Source organism: Theobroma cacao, chromosome 3, assembly GCF_053813885.1.
Source record: "Theobroma cacao isolate CCN51 chromosome 3, ASM5381388v1, whole genome shotgun sequence".
In the NCBI taxonomy this organism is placed as follows: domain Eukaryota; kingdom Viridiplantae; phylum Streptophyta; class Magnoliopsida; order Malvales; family Malvaceae; genus Theobroma; species Theobroma cacao.
In genome coordinates, this window is record NC_142641.1 from 33153506 (window position 1) to 33166784 (window position 13279).

At 31.9% G+C, this 13279-nt stretch overlaps 1 long non-coding RNA gene across 10 annotated transcripts in view; it reads left to right on the top strand.

The window, feature by feature from the left end:
• The first annotated feature begins 1117 nt into the window (after positions 1–1117).
• The window catches only part of LOC108661310 (uncharacterized), a 32491-nt gene continuing 20329 nt past the window's right edge, over positions 1118–13279 (top strand). Inside the window, exons 1-5 of one of the 10 annotated variants that reach the window (XR_016025052.1) lie at positions 1120–1432; positions 1546–2216; positions 2367–2468; positions 7876–7955; positions 10843–11070. This is a non-coding gene — a long non-coding RNA (uncharacterized LOC108661310). Of the gene's footprint in view, positions 2217–2366; positions 2469–3129; positions 3954–7875; positions 7956–10842; positions 11071–13279 lie in introns of those variants that run through there. The other 9 variants (XR_016025047.1, XR_016025051.1, XR_016025046.1 and 6 more) reach the window with 9 other exon arrangements.

Consider the following 13279-nt stretch of genomic DNA (forward strand, 5'->3'; position numbering starts at 1 on the left):
ACAATCTCAACCCATCAAAACAACCCCTAATTCCCATTCCAAGTATTAATTTACTTGTAAATTTACAAAGCCAACATTCAAGTCATTAGCTAGCCATTTATTTGCACTATTCTAATCACACTAGTAACAAATAATCACATTTTAACCACAATATAACCATCAACAATAAAACAGCCCATAGATCTAATTATTAGCTATCATTAACAAACTTAAAAATTAGCCTTAACCCATTACGCACCTTGGTGGACTCATAGTTAATTTTCCTTGGTGAAGATTAAAATGGGAAGATGTAATAGCCCGCACCCTTGTTGGACACAAATAAGACCTTATTGATCAAACGAATGATTGTTTGATGTGAATTGGCGTGTGCTAAAGAGCGACAAAGGATGAAAGGAACGTTCAAGAATAAAATGCTTCGCGCGTGCAGAAACAATAATTAAATAATAATATTTTCATTGAAGATGAATTAGTAAACTAAAGGATGATTCGGAAGTAAACCGAGATGTATTAATGCATTTTGGGACCAAAGAAGGCAAGTGAAAAATTTTGAAATAAAATAATATTTTATTTAATAAAATAATATTAAAATATTAATATTTTATATGTTATCGGAATTAGTCATGAAAAATGGAATATGACTAATTTAAGTGGGGGAGAAGAAGTAAAGAAGAATTTTGAAGGAAAACGACGATAATTGTGACAGCGTGATTTTATTAAATCGAGTTAACGCAGGTAAGTAAATATTTAAATATTATGGTGACACCGCGTTGAAATGCGATCTTGATATTTTGATTATACACTTGTAAGAAAAGGAAGATAGAAGAAAATTAAAATTTTTAAATGTGTCGGAATGATCAAATTTTAAGATACGAAAATTGGAAGATTGAATACCAAATAAAATGAAGTTAAGGCATAATATGTAAATTTTATTGTTTTGAAGAAATAAAAATAAAATGAAAATAAAATGGATGATAAAATAATGAAGAAAAGATGTTGAAAAGTCAAACAATATTTTTATATGTACATGAGTGACCACATGAGTCAAGAATGGAAATAATGTGGTTTGGATGGGAATGAAGAAAAGTCAAAGTTATTTGGAATAATATTAAATTGGAACCAAGTGAAGTGAATGGCTGGCCATACAAAAGAAAGGAAGAAAGACCAAAAAGTAAAGAAAACAAAAGAGAAGAGTGTAGAAAGAAAGGTGGGGGCCGGTTATGTGAAGAAAGAAAAAGGAAGAGAGAAAAGTTAAGTCGGTTAGTGAAGAAGAAAAAGAGAAGAAAAATAAAGGAAGAAAGAAATGAAGAGAAAAAGGGAGAGAAAGAACCGTGAGAGAGGAAGAGCAAAGAGAATGGTTTTGCTGCACTTTGAGGAAGAAAAAAGAGAGTTTTTACTGCAATTTTGGAGGAAGAAGAAAGCTAAAAATTTTGAGGTAGGACAGCTGATTTTTTTTTAAGTTAATTGTTGGAATTTTTGAGGTTTCTATGGCTGATTTTGGTGCTGAAAATTCAAGGTTTTTACTGCTGAAATTGTGTGAATTTGCAGCTGGAAATTTTGGAAGTTTTGCTGCCATTAAAGGTCAGCAAAGTGCTGCCAATTTGTGCAAAAAAATTGGAGCTATTTGCAGAAAAATTGTACAGAAAAATTGGAGCTGTTTGTTGTAGAAAAATTGGAGCTGTTTGTGCAGAAAAATTGGAGTTGTTTGCTGTAGAAAAAATTGGAGCTGTTTGTGCAGAAAAAATTAGAGTTGTTTGCTGCAGAAAAATTGGAGCTGTTTGTGCAGAAAAATTGGAGCTGTTTGCTGCCAATTTGTGCAGAAAAATTGGACAGCATTGTGCTGCCAATTTGAGGGAGAAAAACCAGCTTGGTGCTGCCAAATTTTTGAGGAAAAGAGAGCTGAAAGTGCTACCACCGGAGGAGGAAGAAAATGACCCAAGGAAGAGAGGAAGCCACGGTGGTGAAGAGAGGAAGACATGGTGGTGAAGGGAGTGACGATGAAAGAGAGAAAAAAAGAAAGAAAAAAGAAAAGAAAAGAAAAGAAGTAGAAAATAAAAATGGGCATGGCCCAAATAGAAAATAAAAATGGGCATGACCCAAATAGAAAATAAATGGGCATGACCCAATAGAAAATAAGTGGGCATGGCCTAATAGAAAATAAAAAAAATAGGTTTTTCCCAAATAGGAAAAATGGAGAAGCCCATGGAGAAGGCCCAATGGTAAGTTAATTTTATATTTTAAGATTTATGGGTAGTTTAATATTATGCATATTTTGGATGAAAACTATGCATGTTGCTTAAGGAATTTTTAATTAAGTTGCTACCCATATAAATGTGTGATTAAGTATACTAAGTTTAAATTGTTGCTAGGAAAGTTGTCGTGGAGGTGTGCCGAACGAGGTATGTGATCGACAAATAGGAATAATTATACGCGTACGAATCAATAGTGAAGTAATATTCCACTATTATGAGGTGAGTAGGGGGTGTCAATTTTAAAGAATTCCGTATATATATACATGTACATATATTTTACGTGAACTGCAAAATTTATGGAAAGCATGCGTTGATAGAATTTTAAAGAATTGTGGGTGTAAGTTATTTTTAGAAATCATTTGAAATATATATATATATATATATATATATATATATATATATTAGACGTAAAGTGTTTTAAACCGAGAAACAAGCTTTTCGAAAAGATTTATAACAAAGGAAATTGTGCCTTATTGTTTGTGTGGTGTGCATTCATGAAATTTATTACATATTCACCATGCTATTTTGATACAAAATATAATGCAAATATTTACAATGAATATTTTACGAAAAGAGAGTTTTAACGTGATGTGGGGACCGATATTTTGAGAAAGATTTAAAATATCCCCTTGAAGATCAAATTTGAATTCTTTAAAACGTGATTTCATTTTAACCAAGAAATTCAAAAGTAATTGGAGATTGCTTCTTGTTGTGTTATAAATTGTATTTTGAATCGAATGGCTTGTGACAATATTTGCATGAATGGTTGAATTGGTATTTGTGTTGAAATATATGAACTGTGTATTTAGCCTTAAGAGGCTGGATTGTGAAATAATTGCCATGTCATGCTATTGTAAATTTTATTGTATGGTGGGTTTAGCTTGCTGCAGTGGGCGGATTTTGTGGACTAGCCTATTAGAGAGGCACGAAATCTGGTTATATATGTACCTCGGTCGGAGAGGCGCGTAGGGTATTTCCTGAGGCCAAAAGAGGATCTTCAAGAGGACTCGGAGTAGAATCTTCCGATAAGATCAGATTAAGATGATGATCCCAAGGACATGTAATATTTTTGTAGGATTTTACAGTACCTTAACTCTAAGTAGATGTTGTGCAAAAAAGATAATAATGATCTGTACAAAGAAGTAAAAATAGTTTGGCTTTTAAAAGTATATGACTAGAATGTATTATAAAATGGTTGTTTAAGTAACTGAAGGTATATGAGAATCTTTAGTATGATAGGGATAAATTGGTAATATAATTATTGAGGAAGGTTATAGAAGGAAGCAATAAGGTTATAAATGACATTCGGAATGGATAATGTGATTACGTTAATGATTATAATTTAAGCATGAAGGGGATTATTCAGTGATGTTATAACACTATGAGGCAATAGTTGGGCCAAATATAACCCAATGAAGTTAAATTATGGAATATGAGGAATATAAAATTTTGATTTAGTAAGGATTGCGAGAATAAAGTGAGGAGGACCCTGGGCTGTTTTCGTAGTTAATTATACCGAAAGTCAATAAGATTATTGGAGTATAAGACAAATAAGATAATTGGATAGGGATGACAATAAATTTGAGGAAAATTGTAGACAGTAAGCAACTTATGTGTGGAGTGGTATATGTATCATGAATTTATTACACTGTATGGAAAGGATGTTTTGAGGTGGAATTTTATGAATGTTGATAAAAGTTAAAAGATGACATGAGATGAAAGTATTAATCTGGCTTAGTGCGTATGACAAGAAAATAGAAGGTACCTATATTTATGGAACTCATGATATTTGTCTAGAAGGGAAACCCATTGGTTGAGAATGATGGATGTAATGACTTTGAATGCAGATAAATAGCTTGATGAGGAAATTTTTAGTAGTCACAGCACCACAGCACTGACTGTTCAACGTTGTAATGCTCCGAATACCTCACGCCTATGATGCATCAGTAAGATGGGAGTGACACGATAATGAGCTTACAAATTGAATTTTGGTTATTGGTCATTGTGTTTTGTTATTTGGGAGTTTTAAATATTCTGGAGAATGTTTACCCAAATGAATTGAAAAGCTTCTTTATTGCCTTGTATATAGGCATATAATTAAAAGAAAAAAAAATTGAAAGATTCTTGAAATGACTATATTGAGATAAGATACCAAATAATGAAACTGTGAAGGAAGAATTACAAGACTGGTATAGAAAATCAGTTTATATAGAATATCATTACGAGAATTTGTAATATCTATTTTGATATAGTAAAATGACAAGAGTTAGTAACAACATGAGGCTAATTGTGTGACACCCTAGAAACCTATGAAGATGAGTTAGGGATTGAATAGATGAGTATGTATTTATATATCTTTAGGATTAAGTGTTTTAGGAATACATAAACATCTTTAAGAAGAGATTATAATCATACACAGCAAGTATGAAACGTAAAATTTTTAGAACTTGCTGAGAAGCCTAACGGCTAAATCACAAGTTAAGGGATCACATGCTGTGAGACATAAGTTTAAGATAGATATTCCTAAGGAAATACTCAAGAGAAGTTTTGCTCTGGATCTCGTTAAAGCAAACACTAAGTTATGTGATTATAAAAAGGAAGCTGTAAGTTGAGAGTGATATTAGTATTAATATTGAAAAATACTTGAGGAGAATCTAGTTTTAAGTTTTACAATTTCAAGTACAATTTATAAATTGGTTAAGGAAGAATGATGTTATGTTCATATGAAGGAGTGTAACAAAGGATGATAGAAGTTGACCCTGAAAATGAAGTCAGATAATGAAACTTTCCTAATATATTATGGAAATTGGAATTCGAAAATGCTTAAGGCATACGTGATTCAAATGGGTTCGAGTCTTAAGTGACAAATTAATATCGTAATGCAAGAAAGATACAAGGTAATATAACGGCATGAAAGATGATTAAGGACAAAAGGATGACTCTTAGGAATTGTGGTATTGCATGAGATGCAATGATCAAGTTAAGATAAATCTTTGAGGCATCAATAGGATTATAAAGCATACATGCATAATAGATTATAATTCAATGGAGATGACATTGTGATGTAATGATATATAGTACAAGGAAACTCTAACATATGATTGGAAATGATATGAATGATATGAAGTTATACGCAAGTATAATAAGAAGGTTGACATGCACTATAAGAATTATTATATTGAAACTAGGATTGGGATACGGATAAATAAAGGGGGAATGTAGTCCAAGGCATGTGAACACATGGATTCCTATATAGAAAGAGAGATGTTGACATTTGAAAATGCATGTATATATGTATATATGAAATTGATAATTTGACTAATTAAGGTGAAGAATTGTTCTTAGTAATTGGGAGATTTTGAAATAGTGTCCAGAGAGGTCAGTGAGCTAAAGTGTTAACGGACATGTAATGAACGATTAAAGTTATGAATGACTTTGAAGGTAAACCTTGGATTGTTTAAGTTCTTAATGGAACTCTATTAAAGGAAGGGTATGGACCAGTATAAGATGGATGAATCAAGGTTGAGAAATTTGGTACGGAGTGAATTAATAAAATGATGATTAAGTATACCTAAGTAAGTATGATATGTGGTCAAAATCAGTATAATTGAGGTGAAGTTATGGTTCAAATTTAATAATGGTGATAAAGGCATGCTTAGTGTCTCAATATAAGAGATCATGGTTGTGAAAAGTATTACTGATCCAGTTCCAAAAGATGATAATTGCCATAAATAAAGCATTTAATTGAACTGAAGGTGAACGAGGTAAATAAATTGAATGTCCCCATAGAAGGAACAAGGAGTAGGATCATACAAGGAGATTGATAACTCAACATCGACGGGAATTCGAGGACGAATTCTATTTAAGTGGGGGAGAATGAAATACCCCATACTTTGATATGGTGATAAATAAAGTTGATCGAATGCAAATTGAGGTCAATTAAAATGTTTAAAAGTGATAAAAGACGAAAGGAGTAGTTTAAGATAAAATATTTCGTAAATGAGAAAATAATAATAATTTTATCGGAGGAGAATTTGTGAGATAAAAGGCGTTTGGAAGTCAAGTGAAGCATAATAAGGTATTTTGGGTACCAAGGAGACAAGATAAAATTTTTAAAGTAAAATAATATTTTATTAATGAAATAATATTAAAATATTAATATTTAGCCGGATGTCGAAATCAGTCAAGAAGAATGATCATATGGTTGATCCAAGTGGGGGAGAAGATGACAAGCCCGACTCTATAAAATAATTGTCATGACATACATGTGATGGATAGCATGTTTGCATGCTAAGAGAGTCTCGAAAGAAATTTACAAAAGTCGGTATTGTACTTAGACGTACAACAAAGTTGATTTAAGCCTCGAACTAGATCAAATAGAGAATTCATGATAAAATTAAGAATTTTAAAGTCCCAGAATGGTTTAATATGGCAATTCGAAGTTTGAGGTCCGATTTGGAGTCAATCCGAAAAATTGACCGGTTAGGGGTAAAATGTTAATTTTTCCACTCGAAATCAAAAATTTAATTTTTGAAAGGATTTTGATCAAATTTAATTATTTGGAGTGTGAAATGAGTATGAGGAGTGAAAATTATGCATTATGGCAAATTTTCAATTTTTGGGGCAAAAATGTAATTTTTGAAAAGTTTGGGGGCAAAAGTGTAATTTTGAAAAATTTACTTCACCAAAACTTTGAAAAAATCTGAAAATTTCACTTAAGACTTGGATAAGTCAAAGGGAATGCATGGTGAAAAAAAGTAGGACAAGTGGATGGCTAGAAAAAAAAATGAATTAATAAAATATTCAAAATATGAATAAAATAATATTATTTCATTAAACTAATAAAAAGGCATAAAACAATCAGCTCATAACCCATTCTTCTTCTTCAACATTCGGCCAAGCAAGAAACAAGAGAGAAAAAGAAGAAAATAAAACCCTAGCCAAGAAATTTAAAGAGAAAATAGGTGAAAATTCAAAAATCAAGTGAAAAAAAAGGTAACATTTCTTAAATTTGTCTTGTGCTTTACCTTTTCCATGCATTTCTCATCATTTTCCATGGTTGAATCATGTGATTTGAGGATGAATTCAATTCTGAAAAATGGGTTAGGAGAGAGAAACTTGTTATATTAATTTGATTTTAAGTTATGTTAGTGTTTTAAGTTAGTTTAGCATATTTAGAAACAAAACAACAAGAAAAGAATTTATTTTCTCCCACAACCATTAATGGCCGAATTTATCATGTGTTGAGTGAGGATGAATTTGATTTTCATTTTAGGAGAATTGGTTAAGAAATGATGAATTATGAGCCTAGAAAAATAATGAAAATTTTCAGAGCAAAAATATGAATTTTTACCTACTAGGGGTACTTTCATAATTTGCTATCGGGGCTGGTAAATTGAATCTCATTCACAGTCACTAAGGTAATTTAAGTATAATTGGAGTGTAGAAAGTGAGAAAAATTGATTTGGAGTTAAATTGGAGATAATAGGCCGAATTAGGTCAACACCGCATTTAAGCGGTAGTCGGATAAGTTGTATATCATATCATGCATATATACCAAGCCTGAATCGATTTTATAATGGTCATGCATTGATGTGGTAAATTATGTATTGTACATTGTGGATAGGTGGTGAGCAAAGTACACTGGTAAAAGTACAGAGATTGTGCTTGGAGATTGGGATTAAGAGTACATCGACTCCTAAAACTGTGAGTGAACTTATTATCGTCTTAATTATCTAGAGTAGTTTTATACAATTGTGTGATTTTATGAAAAATGTGTTTAAATGGTAAATTGCTATGTTTTAGGAGAAATTGTGATTTTATAAAATGATTTTATAAATTTTTTTGGAAAATCAAATGCTGGTTTTGAAAATAGAGTAATTGGAGACTGCCTGCTTGTGTTGTAAATTTATGGTTTTAAATTGAATGGCTTATGACAATATATGAGCATGAATGGCTAAACTGATTTTGGTGTTAGAATTATTTGTACTGAGTATTCAGCCTTGAGAGGCTAGGTTGCGATAAATTGCCATGTCGTGCTAGAATGAATTTTATTAATTGGTGGAGTATATATTAATTATTCACTACAGAGGGGGTTCCGTGGACCAGCCTATTAGAGGGGCACAGTAAACTCCATTATATTCTTACCTCGAACGGAGAGGCTCGTAGGGTATCTCCTAGGGTAAAGCTTAGGGTTCACTTCACGCTAAACCATCATGTGAAGGGGAACTCAGCCAACGCCAAGGAACGACTGTATTTTTCTCAAACTAAAAATATATTTTAAGTGTATACGAAATTTTAACAACCTTGGCGGACTTGGTTGGATGCCCTGCGCAAGGTATCACCGAGTATGAGTTTTGGCACGAGCTAAAGTTTTAAGAAATTCATAAGCCAAGTTGATTACTCGATTTTTATGGATTGATATTATTAGGTTGAAATGAGTTGAAAGGTAATGAAATTACAGTATGATGATTTATTTTAATTGTCTCCATTTACTCGACTTTAGATAGTTTAAATGGTATCTGTTTACTCACTGAGATTTTATAATCTCACCACCCTCATTTCCTCACATTTCAAGCTCGGGGAATTCCATAGTTAGCTGACTTTGACAAGGACCTTCATTTGGACTCGAATCGGTAAAAGTTGTAGGTTTCCAGCTTTCGATGCATTTTGGTTAGATGTGGGCCCACATGTCACTGTAAAAGAAATTTTATGCTTTGGTTATTTGCTTTATAGTATATATGAATATAATTAACTTTTACGCTATAAGAATTATGTACCGATAGTTTTATGAAAATTATTTTACAAGAAAATAGTTATTTTATTGAATATTTTTATTATATTCAAATGGTCAAATTTTCATTTCAAATAAACGTTTTAGATATTTAATTTGTTTTTAAATCATTAAATATATATTTTCTACTTACCTACTACATTTTTAGCAAGTTTTGAAATTTTCAAAAAAAAATGGAATGACGAAAATGCCCTTATGAGCCAAAAAATAAAATGTTATGTTCTGATTTGGAAATGATTTGTAATCCCTTGAATTTTGATATTTGATAACTATTGCTCACAGGGGAAGTGCGAAAGCTTATACGAGAGCCTTGCACGGTTTTGATCGGCATTCGGGGTGAAGAATGTCTATCGAGGCCTCGCGGCGGTTGTCATGGGCCCAATGGGGAATTCCGGGTCGTGACAGCTTCTTTCTTCTTTCTTTCCTTTGTTCTTTTGTTTCTCTTTTATTCTCCCTCACAACCGACTTCTCTCTTCTTCTATGTCTTTTTCACTTTACTTTTTTTTTTTTTGTTTCATGAACCTTCCAATTTGTTTTCTTCCAATTTGGCCGACACCCCCATTTTTCTTTCCTTCTCCATTTTATTCCACATGGTCGGCCTCCCTCCATCAAACAAATCAAAGAGTCTTTTGACTCTTTTTATTGACCACATGGGCGGCTGCCCATGTTGGTCTATCTTTATCTATATATTTTTTTATATATACTATTATTATTTTACTATATGTTCATTTTATTTCTCTCATTAATTTCACTACATATCCTTCAATCTTTATATTTCAAATTCGATCCTTTTAATACGTCTAAAAATTTCAATTTTTATCTATCTTCATTGCTCTGTACGTGTACTACCAAATTATCAAAATTGCACTTCAACGCGGTATTACCATAATATTTAAATACTCACTTATCCGCGTTGGCTCGACTTAGCAAAACACGCGTATTTCACTTTCGTCGCTCATTTCCAAAAATTTATTTGTATTTCTTCTCCCCCACTTGGATCAACCATATGATCCTTCTGCATGACTGATTTTGATTTCGACATCTGGTTAATATTAATATTTTAATATTATTTTATTAATAAAATATTATTTTATTCTAAAAATTTCCTCTTGTCTCCTTGGTACCTAAAATACCTTATTATGCCTCAATTGACTTTGAATCACCTTTTATCTCACAAATTCTCTTTCGATAAAAATATTATTATTTTATTATTATTTCCTCACGTGCGAAATATTTTATCTTGAACTATTCCTTTCATCTTTCATCACTTTTAAACATTATAATGGACCTCAATTTGCATCCGATCAATTTTATTAATCACTGTTTCAAAATATGGGGTATCACAAGGGCATGGTAAACCCCGTTATATTTTACCTTAGTATGAAAGGCGCGGAGGATATTTCCTAAGGTATATTTAGAGTTCACTTCACGCCGAACCACCACGTGAGGGTGAAACTTAGCCAACGCCAAAGAACGGCTACGTTTTTAAACATAAAACTTGTTTTATGTGTATATATCGTTTTAACAGACTTGGCGGACTCGGTTGGATGCCCAGGCCAAGGTGTCATCGAGTACGAGTTTTGGCATGAGCCAAGTTTGAAGAGAGTCATAAGCCTTACTGATTGTTCTTGATGAAATGTAATAGTTTTATATGAATTGAAATGAGTTTTGAATGTTATGAATTATATTATGATGGGATGATTTAATTGTCTCCATTTACTCGGTTTTAGATGTTATAGATGAACTTTTGCTTACTCACTGGGTTTATAAAAACTCACCTTTTCCTTTCACCCATTTCAGGCTCAAGATAGTCTGTAGACAGCCGATTTTGTCGAGGATTGCTTTTGGATCTGCATCTTTAGAAATCGAAGGTCTACAGTCTTGCATATTTTCGGTTATATCGGGGCCCACATGTCATTATAGAATATTTTGTATACCTGGCTGTGTGTGCCACTATATGTATGAATTTATTTTGTTTTTACGCCATAAAAATTATTTACGCAGAGTTCTATAAATATTGTTTTATAAGAAAATAGAATATTTTATTTAATATTTTTATTTAGTTTGATTAGCCATAATTTCATTATAAAGGGATGATTAAGATTACTAAAATTATTTTTAGATAAGAAATGTATATTTTTTGATCATATGCTATATTTTTACTAGGTTTCAAAATTTTTTGGTAAAAATGACCAAAATACCCTTGTGTGGCAAAAATTATTTTTTGTTCGTTTTGATTTAAAAATAGTTTATATTCCCTTAAAACATGATATTTAGTAACTATTGCTCACAGGGGAGATGTATAACTGATGCGAGAGCCTTGCGAGGTTTCGGTTGACATTTCGGGTAATAAATGTCTATCGAGACATCGCGACGGATGTCACGGGCTCGAAGGGAGTACCAGATCATGACACATTGATTAGTATGTTAGTTCAGAATCGGAATGAATTTTGAAACATGGTGAAGTTAGTCAAATGAAATACCCCATACTTTGATATGGTGATAAATAAAGTTGAGCGAATGCAAATTGAGGTCAATTAAAATGTTTAAAAGTGATAAGAGACGAAAGGAGTAGTTTAGGATAAAATATTTCGCAAGTGAGAAAATAACAATAAAATAATAATAATTTTATCGGAGGAGAATTTGTGAGATAAAAGGCGATTTGGAAGTCAAGTGAGGCATAATAAGGTATTTCAGGTACCAATGAGACAAGATAAAATTTTTAAAATATTAATATTTAGCCGAATGTCGAAATTAGTCAAGAAGAAGGATCATATGGTTAATCCAAGTGGGGGAGAAGATGACAAGCCCGACTCTATAAAAATATTTGTCATGACATACATGTGATGGATAACATGTTTGCATGCTAAGAGAGTCCCGAAAAAAAAAATTTACAAAAGTCGGTATTGTACCTAGAGGTACAACAAAGTTGATTTAAACCTCGAACTAGATCAAATAGAGAATTTATGATGAAATTAAGAATTTTAAACTCACAGAATGGTTTATTATGGTAATTTGAAGTTCGAGGATCAATTTGAAGACAAACCGAACTTTTCGCTATCTAGGGGCAAAATGGTCATTTGCCAGCTAAGGACAAAATGGAAACTTTTAAAAAAGATTTTTGGCCCCATTTGACTTATTGGAGTAAGATTTGAGGTTTAGAAGTGAAAAATTTTAATTTCGGTATAATTTGGAGAAAAAGGGTAAAATGGTAATTTTGCCATCCGAAATCGAAAATTTAATTTTTGAAAGGATTTTGATCAAATTTAATTATTTGGAGTGTGAAATGAGTATGAGGAGTGCAAATTATGCATTATGGCAAATTTTCAATTTTTGGGGCAAAAATGTAATTTTTGAAAAGTTCGGGGGCAAAAGTGTAATTTTGAAAAATTTGCTCCACCAAAACTTTGGAAAAATCTGAAAATTTCACTTAAGACTTGGATAAGTCAAAGGGAATGCATGGTGAAAAAAGTAGGACAAATGGATGGCTAGAAAAAAAAAATGAATTAATAAAATATTTAAAATATGAATAAAATAATATTATTTCATTAAACAATAAAAAAGGCATAAAAAAATCAGCCCACCCATTCTTCTTCTTCAACATTCGGCCAAGCAAGAAACAAGAGAGAGAAAGGAGAAAATAAAACCCTAGCTAAGAAATTTAAAGGGAAAATAGGTGGAAATTCAAAAATCAAGTGAAAAAAGGTAACATTTCTTAAATTTGTCTTGTGCTTTACCTTTCCCATGCATTTTCCATCATTTTTCATGGTTGAATCATGTGATTTGAGGATGATTTGAATTCTGGTCATATGGGTTTAGAGAGAGAAAGTTGTTAGATAAATTTGATTTTGAGCTATGTTAGTGTTTAGTGTTAGTTTAGCATGTTTATGAGTAAAACAACAAGAAAAATATTTATCTTCTCCATGAATTTCCCTAGGCCGAATCTAGCCAATGGTATGTGAGGATGAGGTTGACTTTATTTTAAGAGAATTGGGTGGAAAAATGATGAATTATGAGGTTGGAAATTAAATGGGAATTTTCGGTGCAATAAATTGAAATTTTTACCCACTAGGGGTAAAAGCGTAATTTATAGTCCGGACTGATAAATTGGACGAAATTCACAGTCATTGAGGTATTGTGGATATAATTGGATAATTGAAATTGAAATGGATGGAATTGGAGTCGAATTGGGGATTTTAGGAATTTACACCGTGTATAGGCGAGTTAGGTCGGACAC